This window comes from Miscanthus floridulus, chromosome 6 (assembly GCF_019320115.1).
Source record: "Miscanthus floridulus cultivar M001 chromosome 6, ASM1932011v1, whole genome shotgun sequence".
NCBI lineage: Eukaryota > Viridiplantae > Streptophyta > Magnoliopsida > Poales > Poaceae > Miscanthus > Miscanthus floridulus.
In genome coordinates, this window is record NC_089585.1 from 66,228,252 (window position 1) to 66,243,273 (window position 15,022).

General features: G+C 42.1%; 1 pseudogene; it reads right to left on the reverse strand.

Annotated features, from left to right (window-relative positions):
- Window positions 1-5,919: 5,919 nt before the first annotated feature.
- LOC136456076 (protoheme IX farnesyltransferase, mitochondrial-like) lies at window positions 5,920-14,576 on the reverse strand (annotated as a pseudogene).
- Window positions 14,577-15,022: the final 446 nt, after the last annotated feature.

A 15,022-nucleotide genomic window follows, 5' to 3' on the forward strand; every position in this document is an offset into this window, starting at 1 on the left:
GAAGAGCTAAACAACTTCACAAGAAATCAAGTATGGGAGTTAATTGAGAGGCCTAAGGATCATAATGTGATAGGAACCAAGTGGGTCTTTCAGAACAAGTAAGATCAAGATGGGATAGTAATAAGAAACAAAGCAAGATTAGTGGCTCAAGGTTCACTCAAGTTGAATGTCTTGACTTTGGAGAAACATATGCCCCGGTTGCAAGATTGGAAATAATTACGATCTTTTTAGCCTATGCTTGTGCCCACAATATCAAGTTGTACCAAATAGGATGTGAAGAGTGCATTTCTCAATGGATACATCAATGAGCTTGTGTATGTTGAGCAACCTCCCAGTTTTAAAGATGAAAAGAAACCCAACCATGTTTACAAGTTGAGAAAGGCTTTGTATGGTTTGAAACAAGCACCTAGAGCTTGGTATAAAGATTGAGGGATTTCCTACTCTCTAAGGGATTCAAGATGGGAAAGGTTGACACCACTCTCTTCACCAAGAAGCTTGGAAATGACTTGTTTGTATTGCAAATCTATGTTGATGATATCATATTTGGGTCAACTAATCAAGATTTTTGTGAAGAGTTTGGCAAGATGATGGCAAGTGAGTTTGAGATGTCCATGATTAGAGACCTTAATTACTTCCTTGGTCTTCAAATCAAGCAAATGAAGAATGGCACATTTGTGAATCAAGGCAAGTATATTAAGGACATGCTCAAGAAGTTTGGAATGAATGATGCTAAAGCTATTAGTACACCAATGGGGACAAGTGGAAGCTTGGATAGTGATGCTAGTGGCAACATGGTGGATCAAAAGATGTATCGGTCTATGATTGGAAGCCTACTCTATATAACCGCATCAAGGCCGGATGTGATGTTTAGTGTATGTATGTGTACTAGATTTTAAGCCTCACTAAGAGAAAGTCATTTGAAGGCAATAAAGAGAATATTGAGGTACTTGAAGCATACACAAAATATTAGATTGTGGTATCCCAAAGGAGCAAGATTTGAGTTGATTGGATATTCGGACTCTGATTATACGGGATACAAAGTTGAGAGAAAGAGCACATCGGGCACATGTCAACTATTGGGAAGATCACTTATGTCTTGGTCATCAAAGAAGCAAAATAGTGTAGCACTTTCAACCGTCGAAGCGAAGTACATTTCGGCCGGTAGTTGTTGTACTCAATTACTTTAGATGAAGGCTACTTTGAGTGATTTTGGAATCAAATTCAAACAAGTGCCATTGCTATATGACAATGAAAGTGCCGTAAAGCTCACCAACAACCCGGTTCAACATTCAAGAACCGGTTGAAATTGCACTTATTGATGTCCGCCATCATTTCATAAGAGTCATCAACAAAAGGGGGACATTTGCATTGATAGTGTGGCAACCGAAGATCAACTTGTCGATATCTTCACCAAGCCTACTTGATGAGAAGAGGTTTTGCAAGCTAAAGAATGAATTGAACATACTTGACTTCTCCAATATGTGTTGATGCATCCCCCATTGTATGACATGCCTCTCCTTCGAGCAAAGCAAGGTAAAGTTGATTGACATGTCATCCATCCATTGCTAAGGACTTGTTTAGTGCATATAGTCATTCCTATCATGTCCTAGGCTCATTCATGAAAATTAAATGAATTTGATGCTTGTATGGTACCACTATTGCTTGTATGTTTGAAATAATCTAGTGGTAGCATATGACATGTTTGTAGGCTTGTAAACCTAGTGTTTGATCTAGAAAATAAGCTATAAGTGTTTAACTCAATATGGTACAAGATAACCCTTAATTAGAGGTATGAAGAAGCTTGTCCTTAGATCAAACCGAGATTGAAAGCTCTAGTTTGGTTTTGGTTAATTGATGAGACCCTAAGTGCTAACCTTGTTTATTGAAGTGATTATGAGATAGGTAGCACTACTCCAAGTGATAAAGCAATGGCGAAGATCATGACAATGGTGATGGCATGGTGATGATCAAATGCTTGATCTTGGAAAAGAAGAAAGAGAAAAACAAAAGGCTCAAGGCAAAGGTATAAATAGTAGGAGCTATTTTGTTTTAGTGATCAAGACACTTAGTGAGTGTGATCATATTTAGGATCGATGGCTGTACTATTAAGAGGAGTGAAACTCATACCGAAATGCGGTTATCAAAGTGCCACTAGATGCTCTAACTCATTGCATATGCATTTAGGATCTAGTGGAGTGCTAACACCCTTGAAAATATTTGTGAAAATGTGCTAACACATGTGCACAAGGTGATACACTTGGTGGTTAGCACATTTGAGAAAGGGTGAAGAAGATAGAGGTAAAAAGGAGTTAATCACGCTGGTCACAAGGTGACCGGACGCTAGTCTTGGAAGGACCGGCGTGTCCGGTCAGTAGTAGCAGCGCTGACACTGGCGTCGGTCTTTGACCAGACGCTGGGTCACACACCGTCCGGATGCTAGAAGACTGCATCCGGTCTAGCTGATGTGGCAGCACAGTGATCAAGGTGACTGACCTGACACTGACTATGTCCGGTCAAGTGTGACCGGACGTGTTCGGTCGAAGAAAATCATCTCTGGATGCTTACTGGAAACGACCGGATGCTGGTGGTTCAATGTCCAGTCACTTTGAGCTGCAGCGTCCGGTCGTCATATGACCGTTGAGATCGAGCGTTTAGTAATTGAAGAGAGAGACACGTGGCACGCATCATGTGACCGGACGCTGAGGTCCAGCGTCTGGTCAATATGACCGGAGCGTTCGGTCACCCCGTGTTGTGCCCAGTGAAGTGGTACAATGGCTTTATTTCATGGGGGCTTCTATTTATGCCCTAGGGCCTGTTCAAGCTCATACTTTTGGCCATTTTGTATTGACATAGCAACCTTGTGAGCTTAGCCAAAGCCCTCCCACTCATCTCCATCATTGATTCATCATCTTTGTGAGATTGGGAGAGAATCCAAGTGCATTGCTTGAGTGATTGCATCTAGAGGCACTTGGTGTTCGTGTTTTGCTGTGGGATTCACTTGTTGCTCTTGGTGGTTGCCACCACTTACACGCTTGGAGCAGCGGAGGAGGATTGACACGAGTTGGTGATTGTTCGTGGCCATCTCCGGTGATTGTGAGGGGGTTTGTACCTTTGTCGACGGAGCGCCGAAAGGTAACTCTAGTAAATTGCTCATGTCATTGAGTTACCTCACTTGTGGGTAGGTTCTTGCGGTGTCCAATTATGTGGATGAGGTTTGTGCAACACCTCTTAGCCGTTGAACCACCAAGTATTGGTCGACACAATGGGGACGTAGCGTGTTGGCAAGCATGTGAACCTTGGAAGAAAATTGGTTGTCTCTTGCCCTTTGGTATTCTCCCGGTGATTGATAAAGAATTTATCTTGTGATTGGTTCACTCCTCTACGCGGCGGTATAATCATATTGCTTACTCATTTATATTCCCGCAAACTAGCTATAGCAAGCTCTTTAGTGTAGCTAGAATTGAGAGCTTGCCTTGTGGGTTAAGTTCATCTAATGGAGCTCTTTAGTGTAGCAATTGTGAGAGCTCTTAGTGAGTAGTGACCTAGTAGATTGTGTGCCTAGTGATCATAACAACTAGAATTATTGGATAGGTGGCTTGCAACACTTGTAAAGCTAGAGCAAGTTTGCTTTCCGCTATTTGTCATACTAATCAAATTGCTCTAGTTGGTTTGTAGAATTTTAAATAGGCTATTCACCCCCCTCTAGCCATATTAGGACCTTTTAGCAGTGCAAGTCATACTGGACATGTCCGGTATGCATACCGGACGTGTCCGGTATTCCAACGGCTAGAAAACGGCTAGTTTTTCAAAGGGGCTATGAATACCTCCAAGCCTCCACCTTTGGAGGCTGCTGATTCTGCTGATATACATACACGTTTTTTGAGCCTTGCAAACACTCTCCAACCCTCTCTTAGTGAGGATTTATCCCTTTTTCCAAATCCATTAGTGGGTTGAGAGAAATTCAAAAAGAGAGCAATCCAACCACTTGAGTTCTTGTGGATATTGCCAATCTTGTGATTTGCATTTGTTACTCTTGGACTCTTCGGTCCTAGATAGCTTGGCGTCGCCGGAGAGCACCCGAGAGATTGTGGTGTGCCTCAGAAAGTTTGTAACGGTCGATTCCGCTGTCTCAGAATCAACTAGTGGAAGGAGAAAAAAGAGTTGAAAAAGACTCTGGCTAGAGTGACCTTCGTGGTACCCTCTAGGGCTGACCTTCGCTGGGTCGCCCGTAGACCCCTCAACGGAGAGTCGGACTCGAACGAGTCTGAACTTTGGTAAAAACAAATATCGTGTCTCAATTCGCATTTCATTCGATATTTGTGTTGCTCTAGCTCTTTGTGCATGTTCTCTGTGTATCCTGTCATCTCTAGTAAATACCTGCAGTTTGGTTTGAAGATTTAAATCAAAAGGAGCAAGTTTGGAGCTGTTCCACTCAAACCGTGTATACCGGACACCTACCGGACATGTCCGGTATTGGTTCATGTGCCAAACTTAATTGTATTTTGATTTAACTCTTTGGTTGCAGGTGTTTGGCTCCATAAACTTATTTAGTATATTTTATATACTCTATGGCTAACTTGTGAGGGGTTGTATTACTTTGATTTGGAGTTTCCATTCGAAAACTTCCATTACTAAATCGTTTCCGCATTTAAAGATGTTAATTTTCAGAAACGTCTATTCACCCTCCTCTAGATGGCATTCTAGGTCCTTTCAACTGGCGATGGCTAACTTTTTTCCTCTACTACAACTAGCGTACATAGAGTTTTGCGACTATTCTAGTGATAGATACATTCATAAAGAAGAATTTCTATATTGAAGCTGATGAATTCCTACTTGCGTTCAACAATGACACAAGAAAGACTGTATCGATTAGCTACAATAAAACATGATATGATGCATATGTAGAATTCACTGAATAAAACATGATATGATGCATACGAAGATTTCACTGAATATTTTGTGTCGGAGAATGATACAAGCATAGCACATTTTAAAAGGGTACTCCTTGGTTCTGAATAAATTAATTTCTAGAGTTGTCTTAAGTCAAACTTTTTTTAAGTTTGACTAAATTTATAGAAAAGTGTCAAGTTTATGATACCAAATTAGTATTATTAGATACACCGTAAAATATATTTTCATAATCATAAATATTTGTATTTTTTAAAATTTTTGGTCAAATATAAAAAAGGACTTGACAACTCTAGATATTAATTTATTTCGTGATGGCGGGAGTATATCATATTATTCAAGACTTGAGCGCTTAGAGAAAATTGTATTTCCATTATGATTATCAATAAAAACTTGTTTCCTTTCTAAACTTGTAGTGAAACTAAATTTTGGTTCCGCAAAGGCCCTCCAAATTCTTTGGTACGGACGTACGGTCTGAGCCTTAACCCAAACCTTGCAGGCAACATTGAGTATAGCATCTCCCATTGAGCTAATTGAAAGAATAAGAAATTGTGTAGCCTATGATATATGGGAAACTGTATCTGTATACTTCTGATCAATGTTTAATATTATAGCTATGTTACCGAGTTACTCAACAAGCCTGAAATTTGCTCCCCAAATATGCAATAATTAATCATAGACAGGGAGTAATTTGTCAAAGTTACGTAGGAAGTAGGACAAAATCCACCACGTCATAATAATAGCAGCATGGGAAGATAGCGTACATATCACACCACCAAGGTCTGGTTCCACACTACTGTAGCTAAAAACAAGACGGATAGGAACGAGCGAGCGCGCCCTTGTGAAATTTTCGACCAAAATTGAAGACAGTAAATTCCAAATAAACCTAATAATAAACTAAAAGTGCCGTCAATCAGCATGTTCGCTTTTTAGTTTCAGCTAGCCCAAATCAGTCAGTCAACAGTGTTTTTCTCACAACAAACCAGCACCAGTCAGCGAACAGACTGAATATGAAGACCACCGTTTTACATGGAACTTGAATGTACATTACTGAGGTTAACCAAATTTTACAAGAAAATCACAATGTCTGAGGACATCAGCATAACCGTGTTACTCGAGGCATCAGAATGAGCATCGATAGCACTTTTTACATTAAAGTGAGTCGCAAAGACCTCAATCCATTAAAAAAAATTCTAGTATAACTTTAACAACACACGCAGCAAGGCCTCCCCTTGATGGCAGAAAAATCATGTATAATAAGCCAAAAATGCATGAACACATTGCTCCCACTGTCCCACAGGCCCACTGCTGCAGGAAGAACCAGAGAAGGTTTTCATGACTCATAGATGGGCACTGGTAGGAAAGAGAATGGAGGCACGGAAGCATAGGCAACTGGAGTGCGTGATTGCACACGAGAAGGTTTCCTGTCTTGGCGTTTCTGTTCTTTGTCCTGCAGATCAGCCCCATACAGAACTCCGTCAAACTCACTTTTCTCAGCCAGATTGTGCGCCTTTTCATTAGGCAGCCGATGTAACAGAAGTTCAGCCATGAAGGCAGATACAGCAGGCTACCATAGAACATTCTCCTGGCAGTCTTCGGACTTGGTTCCAGCACAAATGATAAGGCTGCAATGGTAAGGCCTAATGTTAGGAGTGAAGCTTCAAGACTGAACAACTCAGATGTGAGGCCCCCTACAAGGGTTAATAACATAAGATCTCAAATCTACAAAAACAAATTTTAAAAAAGAAATTAGAAATTCAATATGGTTAGCACATACAATTATATGCAAATAACCCCAAAGGTAGCATGTACAGACAATTTCTTAGTGACACCCACACAGTTCTTTTTACCAGTAGGGTCAGCAAAAGAAAACATACGATACCTGCACCAAACAACCAGTCACATGGCCACAGTTTTCATAGACTCTTTACAGACAGATCTGCTAGATGCGAACTGGGACAAGTTAATTACCCCCACAGCAAGGTAATCATTGCAACATAAGTATGCGAGAGCCATAAAATGCGGCAGGCAGTATCATCGCATTTAGTGACAGTTCAGTTGAAGCTGCTGCCCACCTGTACAGGGGAAGACACAGTAAAGGATCACATCTTGCAAAACATGAAGATAGTTCTATTGACGTATTCAACATATCAATTAGGAGCACAGCGTTATAACAGCAAAATACTCTACAGCAAGAATTGACCAATACTAAACACACTTGAAGGTTTCCACAAACCTTTGACATGATCTAATGGAAATTGAAGGGCGTCATGGATGGGTGGATATTGCTCAAGAATAGATGCAAAGAGTGATCAAGATTGCAATTTTACAGATATCTTAAGAGTCATTCACATTCCAGACATAAACCTTACTTAATGCAATCATGATATGCCCTTGCCTAACAATAGACAACTTGATTCTTAATTAGGAGAGAATATCAAACGCAACTCTTAGTTCCACTGTACCCCTGTGCAGCTCAGGCCATAGTTCCATGATCCAAGCACCCCAGACAACTTTTTTTTTTTTTTGAGAAACAGCACCCCAGAGAAACTAGTTCAGCAGCTAGTAGGGCGGTGCTTCATCCATTTACAAATTGGAATCAAATTGCACAATTTCGCCAGTACTGAGAGAACCTTTTCCTTCTACATAGATCAACTGCTGTCAATTATAGGTCCTTTCATGCAGAAAATATATATGTTGCTATAACACATAAAAAGCTACTCAACACCTAAGAATAACAACAGTGATCAGTAACTTACCCCTGTGGTGGAATGGCACCGACGATTGCCCCAACCCATGTATTAACAGGGTGTATTTGCTTCAACGGCGTATACACAAATGCGTACAGAACAAGATTAGAAGCTGCAAGCCCAGCTGCCAAGCCATTAGCCTGCACAAACCTTGCCAATTTTTTGCATGTCAAAAGAAAACAGAATATGCACTTAGATGAGTACATTTCAAAAGAAAATAGAATATGCATTTATAGAATGCAAAGAGAAAGCAAGAACCTTCCAGGCTAGCAAAGTTATTCCTGCAACTCCAACACTTGTAGCCCACATGGCAGCATGTGCAGGACTAAAGCGACTAGAAGGCAGGGGCTGTCGCATTGTCCTTTTCATTTTACCATTATTTTTTATCTCAAAAACCTGAAAGTAGGTGTGAAATGATCAGAGAGAATACTGAGTTGTCTTGCAGCAGGTAAAGTAAGTAAAGCAAGTTCAATGTCTCTGGACACTAACGATCATATCAAGCAGGATTATCCATATAGCTCAAATCCAGATATGGTGTAATGTGTGGGAAGGAGGATACATTAAGAAAACTAATATTTGGTGCAGAATCATGAAGAACCAAAGATTTGCATGCATGTTAATACAATGGATATTGATTTGGCATGTCAAAAAGTAAGAAATGCATACCTGGTTGAGGGTATTTGCAGATGCTGCAACCATCATTGTACCAGCACATGTGCAACAAAGTCCGGCAATGTCCACGATGCTGCCACTACCATTCTACCAAGCACATAGCCACAGCCCCCAAAGTTGCCACAACAAGAGCACTAAATACAAAATTTGGAGCAATCATTAGATAAAAAGATGGACGGAAAGGAGAAATTTCATCTTCATTCATCAGATACAAGGGACCACAAAATGAACAGGCAAGGTTGAATCCTGAATCACAATACTGTCTGAACCTATTCCAAGTGAAGTGCCACACTACTATACACTATCTAGAGACATTAGGTGAATCAACAATTCTTGCACTGAGAGAAAAAGGTTTGAAAATTTTGACACCCAATTCGTGGCAAACCAGGATTGAAAATTCCATTCTCACAGACAATGTCCCAAGGACATAAATGTCGGTAGGGCACCGAGTGGCAAATCCTAAAGTGCTGCCAGAAGAAACAATGAATCACCATGGGTGGGTTTGTTTTGATGGCCTATTTCTAGCCTGGCTAGCTTCTAGGCCTATCCAGCCTTAGTTTGCTCCCACCAAGCCAATCCCTAGTTGTTTTGTTGTCCATACTGTCTAAGCCTGGCTAACAAACAGTATGTTTGGTTGCCTGGTTTGCTTTGCATAGAATCACATCTTCTTCCAATTGGTACTCCCTTTGAGGGATTCCATCGAACAGGGGGGGGGGGGGGGGGGGGGGGGGGGGGGCGGCTGTGCAGGAGGAGGCATTAGCGAGCACCTCGGCGGGTGGGCTGCGCTTCTCTGTTCCTCGCCGACCGTCACCTCCACCCCACCATGGCGGATGCCATTGACGCACGAGGACGCTGCCCCTCCCCTGCTCCGCTTGGCCACCCCGGTCCGTCTCCTCCCACACCGGCTTGATGGATCCGAGGACGCGCCACCATCAGATTCATCCATGGCCAGCTGCAATAGATGACGGCGTGGAGGGGCACCTGGCTGCTCGTGATAGATGACGGAGCTGCAGCAGATTCGTCCATGGACGGAGTTGAAGCGGATGAGGGAGTGACGGCGAGGCTAGCCCGTGATAGATGACGGTGTTGCAGGCCGGCGAGCGCCCCATTGAGCTTGGCGTGGACGAGCGAGCGAGTGGAGGTGCAGTGGTCTTGCTTCGCGCCAGGGGTGGCTCGAGACCGGAGATGCAACGCCGGCAACGACTCCAGTGTGAACAAATCCCCACCGGGAGGTGAGCCAAGCGTAAGCGCTAGCATAGCTCTGCGAAAACAGCCTCCCATCGCGTTCCCAGTAAGCCAAGCTATGAGCTGGTCGGTGGAATGGTGAAGCCTGACTAAGAGGTCGAAACAGGCAACCAAACAGCTTCAAGGTGGCTACCTAGAGTCTGGTTAGGGGTTAGCCACCCAACCAAACAGGCCCCATATTTCTTAGCAAGAGAAGGCTAGTTGCACAAGGTCTGTACAAATCTGTCCAGAATTTTGATTTACAGTCTGAATACAACCTATGGATTCAAAATAGAAAGGTGATTGTAACAATGAGTATGGAACATATAGCACAGAGTCGAACATAGCAGGTTAGCAAGCTTAGTGACAGGGATTACAGTTGACTTGGAACTTCATATCTCTACAACTAAAACATACGGATTGTCAACGTCTACCTGGCAGCACCAAAACCACCATGCGATCCATGACTACTCGGCGCAGAATAGGAAATTTCGGCAAACCCCTCACCATGCAGGCAGACAATCACAACAACAACAACAACAAAGCCTTTAAGTCCCAAACAAGTTGGGGTAGGCTAGAGTTTAAACCCACGTAGGCAGACAATCACGCGGAAAAAAAAATCCCACCCGTGCATGGAAGGAAAGAGCCAAATCAAGGGGAATTGCCCTTCAATCACGCGATCGTACGCATCCAACCCTGCATACACGCCCGACGGAAGCCTCGCGCGATCACTGCTGCCTAGCCCATCATCAGATGCCACGACTAATTAGGAAACGGATTGCCTTCCTTCTCTCGCTGACATCAATCACAACATTTTTTCTCCACAAGATCACACTAATTAGGAGATAGGAGATCACGACTAATTAGGAAACAGATTGTCTTCCTTTGATCTCATGCTGGCATCAATCACAACATTATTGCTCCTGAAGGCTGAAGCTCTGCTCACGTAGTTGTCAATCACGCCTCTGCTCATCCACCCATCATTCCGATCGGCATCTACGCACCCAACACGACACTAGCCAACCATGTACCGAACACGAGCAGCGATATCACAGTCCCCACCGTTCAAATCGAAGCTTACCCCGACAATAGGAAGCAGCCGATGCGAGCGTTCGGCTGCCTCCACCGTTCCAGGTCTGCTAGCTAATTGGTTGGCCCTCCGTGAGGAACAAGGCCAGCATCATGTACATCTACGTAAGGTTGGTCCCTTTCTTGCATATTCCCATGATAGGTTACATGGTAGCCGAAGCTGCCGCCTTCACTGGCACCGTTCAGATCGGTGTCGGTGATAGCCTCTTGCTGTCTCCGGAGCCTGCAGCCTGCGCTCGCTTTGGAGGAGGAATCGGCGGCGCCGAGCTCGTGCACCGCAGCACCGGTGTCGCCACGCTCTGCTGTCCTTGGTGGTCGCCGGGCTCGTCTTCCATACTATTCCAGCATGATCTTGTTCTCCTATTGTTGTGTTTATTATATAGCTGCACGTCTCATTCCTGCTGCTTTCTTTTACACCATGGGGAAGAAGCCCTTGCATTGCGTAAGCATTAGTCTGATGCGTGTCATACATCAGTCTCTGTGTTTTATTTAGACTGGTCATACATCTAAATTATATTTTTGCTGAATATCCATAAGTTTGTGATGCTTAAGTTTCTTGTATACTTGTACTGTCTAAAAGGAATAAAAGATGCAACCTATTCAGCAACAAGTTTGCGAGAATGATTGGTTTTTAGGGAACTCTTCATAGTTCATAACATCAATGGTGGTTGTTCATTTAATCATTATTAATGGATGACACCTGCCACGGTTCCTGTACAAAATCCGGCAATAGGTGTGTAAGATTTTGCATATAGAGCGAGGAACCAGCTTTTAAGTTTCTGAGGTTTCATAGTGCTTTAGCAACATGAGTACCTCCCTGGTGTAAAAGAACTACCAGCCCAGCATCTGTATTTTCAATCTTTTTACCTTTTAATGATAAATTTATTGTCATGTTCGATCTTACCACTAACTCATTGTGTTTTTTCCATGGTCAGATCATTTGTTCTCTAAGATTGTAGATTTTCTTACTAAGCAACCAGTTAGTCAGATTTGTTCTCCGTAGGTGCTTGTAATCTTGGGTCGATCATCCGAATGCCCTCGAGCTCACACAATCTGATCATCAGGAGTAAGGGTTCTGGCCTTCTGGGTCTTGGGCTTTCACATCTTATATGGGATTAAAACCTGAATAACTATGAATAGGCCGATCAACTTGGGCATTGGCTCGATTGGCTTTAAGATCTTGCAACAAAGTGCAATGGCCGAGCATTGTTTATGGGCAGATCCTAAGTGAGGGCATGACTGCGGAAGATGTTACTGTAATAAAGATAGGAGGGAGAAGGCGTCAATAGAGCGATGACGAGGCAGGTAGATTGACCAAGATCCTTAATGGATAGTTGTATGCAAACGCGCGGTTGTTGTAGCATAAAACGACTGTTATAGCATAGCTAGGTCCTTACAATATACATCAAAACTTCAATTATGTGCTAATTGTTTAAACTTTGTGAAGATTCATGTAATAGTGACTATGGCTGCAAAACAAAATGTTGCGAGCATCACACTTAAAATATCACTTTTTAGTAATGCTCCCTCCATATTGTTTTATAAGGCACACAACTTTCAAACATTAACATCTTTGATCAATAACTTCAAATATTTTTTAACCATCAATTGTAATACAAACTTGATACGATTAGATTTATATCAAATGTACTATATATCCAATTATCAAAAGTTTATAAGCAGCTAAACAATATAATATAATAGATTGTGTCATGTCAAGCTATGGAGTACAAGCATAAACAATATAAGCTGAAACAGAGGTAGTAATACAACACACGTTTAAACTAAAATTATTGTGGTTATTTTGTTCCCATTGCAACGCACGGGCATGTACGTAGTAGATTAAACAAATGAGGATCTACACCACATATGTGATATGTAGCCAAAACATGAGGAACTCAATGCATGGAATCAGAGATGTGAAGCAAATAATCCTTTGTTATCTTAACAATCTTTTTTCCTGGGGGAGACAAACAATCCTGCTTGCCTATCCACTACCAAATATCTCAATTATACCAAAATGATTAACTTTCTTACCATTGTATGGATGTCAATTCTATACCATTATAATGGTGTTTTACATAGTTGTTTTTATATGTACACAACAAGCGAAAGGACCTCTAGCTGAGTTCGTTAGGTGGCTCGAGTAGCACTCCTTATGTCCTGGGTTTGACTCCCTGTGGGAACGAATTTCAGGCTGAGGTTAAAAAAAATACCCTCGTTTGTTCCGCGCCACAGCACAGGTCTAAGGTCCATCTCCCATCATGGTTATTCTCACATGGGCTACGGTGCCACTATGTGTGGGTGGGGCATAGGTTCAGGGGTTTCCTCGACCTGCGTGAGAAGATTTTCTTCTTAGCAAAATGCTCAAGGACTGTCTTACCCCTGCAGGTTGAGTTTTTCTTTTGTACACGACATGCAAAAAGGAATTGTGTCCCAAAAAAGTGTTATTCTAGTTTTGGCATAAATCAAACTATCTTATGTTTGACCAAGTTTATGGAGAAGATTATCAACATTTACGACATCAATACGAAAATATATTTCATGATTGATCTAATGATGCTTATTTGGTATTGTAAATATTGGCAATTTTTTTGTATAAACTTGTTCAAACTTAGAATGAAAAAATAGAATAACACTTTTTTGGATGAGGGGAGTATTTCTTTTTAGAGAAAAGACCAGTATTACAGGACTACAGATATTATTCTGGTTCCACGTGCTGAATTAGCTGTTTCAAAATAGGAACAATGAAAAGTGTGTGGTTGATTGAATTTTGAACTATTGCCTCAATTAAATTTACACACTAACTAGAAAGGAGTGATACTATTTAATGTTCTAAGGGTTTAGTAACGTAGCAGATTCTATTTTTAATTTATGGAATCAAACATAGTTGAGATAAGCTAGTGCAATATGCATGTCTAGAATTAGTATAAGAAATAACATTTAGCATACATGCTCGTGTAGAATTAAACATGAAATAAATGCCCACCACAAATATAAGAAGCATACTATTCAAAGTTCCTACCAAACTTAGAATACAATTAAAGATCAAATGTTTGCAGAAAAAGGCATCACAATGGTTAAGTTAGCACAGACAGCATCAGCCACAGCAGAATTCTCACTTAGCAACAAGTCTGTGTAAAACTGAGCATATGGTCTACATGGTATATACATTAAATGCATATAAAAAGGTTTTTAGCTCAATTTTGGTAAACATGTGCCAAAGATCAATGTCTTTGAAAAATGCGCATACAAAATCCCAGTTCTAATTTTCTCGAATTCAACATAAGTACCAAAGAACATAAACATGCTGTCATGCTCTATAGTGATTCAGTTGTTAACAAGGAAAGAAAGCAGAAGATTCCATTATCAAACTTTTGTCCTTCAAAATCTACAGCTTCATACGACTCTAGGACTATATGTACAACAACAGTTAACCGAGTGAAGCAGCACCTATTTTAGAGATGTCTGTAGTTGCATGAAGTGATGGCGTACTATTCAATTTATATTGGAATGTTACTCTGAGAAACGTTACACCAAATCCATGGGTAAGAAGGGCTCAGGGGGAGAAAATCGAGCACCTGAGGCGGGATTTTAATAGCTCCCAGTAGCACTTCCCGTAGTGCCGCAGCGCATCGGAGATGGATCCGTCCTGCTGCGAAACGGATACAGCCGCCGCCGCCGCCGCTTCTTCCACAATGGTGTTCGCCGCGGCGGTGGACGGGGCTGAAGAGGAGGTACTCGCCAAAGCAATAAAATTATAGGAGCGAGCGACGTGGCTGGGTGGTGGCTGAGGTCAAAGACGAGGCGCGAGAGGAGAGCCCTCACGGCGGAGGCGGCGGTGGCGCCGCCCCTCAACATGGCGGTGCCGGCTGCGGCGACTACAAGACCCGGTTGCCGGTGGAAATACAGCGTGTGAGGCTTGAGGCAGGTCCAGATGGTGAGCTGGGCCTCGGGTGAGAAGACCAGCACCCATGAGTGAAATGGGCATATGAGATGGGCCGGGCCTAGTTTTCAACTTGGAAAAAGTTCTCTGATCTCCAACTATTAGAGCATCTCCAACGGTTCAAAAAATTAAGTAGTTTTTCATACTACAACTTACTGACTCTCTAATATTTACAACTTATTGACTCTTTAATATCACAAGTTTGAGTGTCATCAAGCTCACGTCACAGCAGGCGATGTGCTCACTATGCATGGCAGCAAACACATGTTACCATACATACTACAGGCCTAAAATCAGAATAAACATAAGCATGACAGCAACTCCAGTAGGTATTAGGACGTTATAGGACTTGTGACCAGAATTTGCTTTACATTTATTCCATTGGTTGGACGTCTTTATTCTAGTGGTTTGAGGTCGTGACTGTGAATAGGTT